Here is a 3,411-nt window from a genome sequence, read left to right as displayed (position 1 = left end):
TTTAAAATTTTGCATGACAATAGAACATCATCCTCTTAACATCTCATATATTTTTATATTTTTTGAAAAAATTAAAACATGGTCATCTTCCATCGAATGTTGGTTTCGGTAATGATATTTTCGGGACAAAACAGACCACCAGCTGCTCGCCGTCCTACTCCTACTAGCGCGGATCCCACCTTTGGCATCCCACTAAACGGCTTGATTGTATTGTTTACTATTTATTCCGAGTTGAAATTGCTTTCAAGTGTGAGGGAACATTCACAAATTAGCAGAAGGTAATGGATTTACTTTGTTGCTGATGAACAAGGTGGACTCGAACACAGACGCGACAGACTCGAAACACTGACTGCAACATCGGACCATTCGCACACAAGATTAGAGCACTAGACAGCCTGACTGATTTTATTTCATCGCGACGACCGGGCGAAACTCCACACCACTGCTCTGCAGACTGCAGTCCATCTCATCGCGCCGGAGATCTGGATGGACTTGACCTCGGGCTTCTTGGCCTCCTCCTTGGGCACGGTGACGGTGAGCACGCTGTTCTCCATGGACGCCTTCACCTGCTCCGCCTTGGCGTTCTCCGGGAGCCGGAACCTGCGCAGGAACTTGCCGCTGCTGCGCTCCACGCGGTGCCAGGTGTCCGTCTTCTCCTCCTGCTCCTTGTTCCGCTCGCCGCTATCTGGAGGATGTTGCCGTCCTCCACCTCCACCTTCACCTCCTCCTTCTTCAGCCCCGGCACGTCCGCCTTGAACACGTGCGCCTCGGGCGTCTCCTTCCAGTCAATCCGCGCGCTGGCGAAGGCCGCCGTGTCAGAGGAGGTGCGCGGGACGAGGCTGCCGCTGCCGCCGGAGCCGAAGGGGAAGCCGTCGAAGGGGTCCCAGAGGTCGAGGGAGAAGGGGTCCAACACGTTGGTGCGACGGATCAGCGACATTGTCGGTGGGGATTCGAGCTGCTGGTCGAAGGAATCGACGATTTAGCTGGTGTTAGGAAGCGGAAGGGTGAGCGATTGATTTGGGAGGGATCGTTCTTTGATCGGTGCTTTTGTTCAGACTTTCTTGGGTTTCTGTCGGTCGGAACGGGAGAATTTATAGAGGGCTGGGGATTGTATGGAGAAAAAGGAGAAAACAAGCTTCTGGAGAATTCTCTCGTCTTCTCCTGAAGACTCGAGGCCACTGGATTGCGTTCGTCGTTTGGGACGGATTTGGTTTGGTCCGGACTCATGGAGAAGACACCAGCAGCTTCTGGACTCTCAAGTAGTAGAATTGGGAATTTCCTATATGACGCACGTTGTGTCAAACTGTCGGGGATTCGCACGGAGGGTCACGAGAGAGCGACGCGATATGGGCAGGCCCCTTAGGTGTTAGCGTAGCTTTTACGGACGGGTGGTTTTCTCCCGGGTTTGGAACTAGAAGGTTTCTTTAATCGGTTTTTCTTTTTTCCTGTTGTTTTCTGTGGCTGGTTTTCTTTTAGGTGTTTTCTCTTTCTTTTTTCCTTTTTGTTTCTTTTTTTAATTTTCGTTTTTATTTTTTCTGTTTTTTTTCCTTTTTCCGTTTCTTTTTCAAAAATTTGACAATTTAAATAATGTTTAGAATCAAAATTCTTTGCAATTTCGAAAATAAGTTTGGGGTTTTCAAAAAATGTTCATGTTTGAAAAAAAGTTCACATATTTTAAAAAAATGTTCGTGTTTTCAAAAAAAATTCATAAATTTTGAAGAAATGTTCGTTTTTTTTAAAAATGTTCCCAAATTTTAGAAAATCTTTGTTTTTTCAAAATAATTGTAAATTACAAAATGTTCATGTTTTCAAAAAATGTTCATGCTTTAAAAAAATGTTCTCAAATTTTAGAAAATGTTCGCCTTTTCAAAATGTTTGCAAATTTTAAAAAAATGTTCACAAATTTTGAAAATGCTCGTGTTTTCAAAAATGTTCATACATTTCGAAAAATGTTCTTGTTTTAAAAAATGTTCGTAAATTTTAGAAAATATTCACGTTTTCCAAGATAATATTTGCAATTTGAAAAATTGTTCTTATTTCTAATAAATCACGCTTTCAAAATAATGTTTGCAATTTTAAAAAATGTTCAAAAATTTGACAAAAATATTTGCAAAAATAATAGTTGTTCAAGTTTTTTTGAAAATGTTCGTGTGATCCGAAAAAAATTAGTTTTTGAAACATTTTCATATGTTTTTTAAAACTGTTCGTGGTTTCAAAAAACATTTTCGAAATTTGAAATATGTACATTGTTAAGAAAATACATTAGCTACAGTACTGCTACAGTGCCATTTTACTCAGCTGCAGCATGCCTATACGCGATGATAGTTCTTAAAAATGTGCGCTGCTACTATGTAACTAATAGTAGTTTGGTGTGATGGCTGTTGTCGTGCTCACCGCCGCGCGAGGTCCGGGGTTCGACTCCGAGCTGGCGCGAACTTTACTTTTTCTCTTTTTGATCCCGCCATACAGTACACTACTGGGCCGGATACTGGGCCGGCCCAGGTCAGATTCCCCTGTGCGTTTGATCGACAGTATGCCGCATAACGCGGCGCATAGGAGGATACTGGGCCGGCCCAGGTCAGAGTCCCCTGTGCGTTTGATCGACAGTATGCCGCATAACGCGGCGCATAGGATACACGGAACTTTACTTTTTCTCTTTTTGATCCCGCCATACAGTACACTACTGGCCCGGATACTGGGCCGGCCCAGGTCAGAGTCCCCTGTGCGTTTGATCGACAGTATGCCGCATAACGCGGCGCATAGGAGGATACTGGGCCGGCCCAGGTCAGAGTCCCCTGTGCGTTTGATCGACAGTATGCCGCATAACGCGGCGCATAGGATACACGGAACTTTACTTTTTCTCTTTTTGATCCCGCCATACAGTACACTACTGGGCCGGATACTGGGCCGGCCCAGGTCAGAGTCCCCTGTGCGTTTGATCGACAGTATGCCGCATAACGCGGCGCATAGGAGGATACTGGGCCGGCCCAGGTCAGAGTCCCCTGTGCGTTTGATCGACAGTATGCCGCATAACGCGGCGCATAGGATACACGGAACTTTACTTTTTCTCTTTTTGATCCCGCCATACAGTACACTATTGGGCCGGATACTGGGCCGGCCCAGGTCAGAGTCCCCTGTGCGTTTGATCGACAGTATGCCGCATAACGCGGCGCATAGGAGGTCCATCCTGATCCTTCCAACAAAAAGAGGGTAGATGTGCGTTTTGTCTAGAAAAAGGGGTAGAATTTGTCACATCCCTAGCTTCTGGTATGCACTAGGCTAGACCTCATGTGTGCATCATGTTTAACTTTTGAATGAACTTGAAATGGGGATTGCTCAAACCCTAGCATTAAAGGAATTCACTAGGTTCACCTAAAATACTTTCAAGTAAGTCCAAATGGCTTTCAAAAA

General features: G+C 45.0%; 1 pseudogene across 1 annotated transcript; it reads right to left on the bottom strand.

The window, feature by feature from the left end:
- Positions 1-274: 274 nt before the first annotated feature.
- Positions 275-1,254, bottom strand: LOC123094968 (17.4 kDa class I heat shock protein-like; annotated as a pseudogene). The gene has a single exon (XR_006446057.1). The product of XR_006446057.1 is annotated as a 17.4 kDa class I heat shock protein-like (transcript).
- Between the last annotated feature and the right edge of the window lie 2,157 nt (positions 1,255-3,411).

Source organism: Triticum aestivum, chromosome 4B, assembly GCF_018294505.1.
Source record: "Triticum aestivum cultivar Chinese Spring chromosome 4B, IWGSC CS RefSeq v2.1, whole genome shotgun sequence".
In the NCBI taxonomy this organism is placed as follows: domain Eukaryota; kingdom Viridiplantae; phylum Streptophyta; class Magnoliopsida; order Poales; family Poaceae; genus Triticum; species Triticum aestivum.
This window is presented reverse-complemented; position numbering and strand designations above follow the sequence as displayed.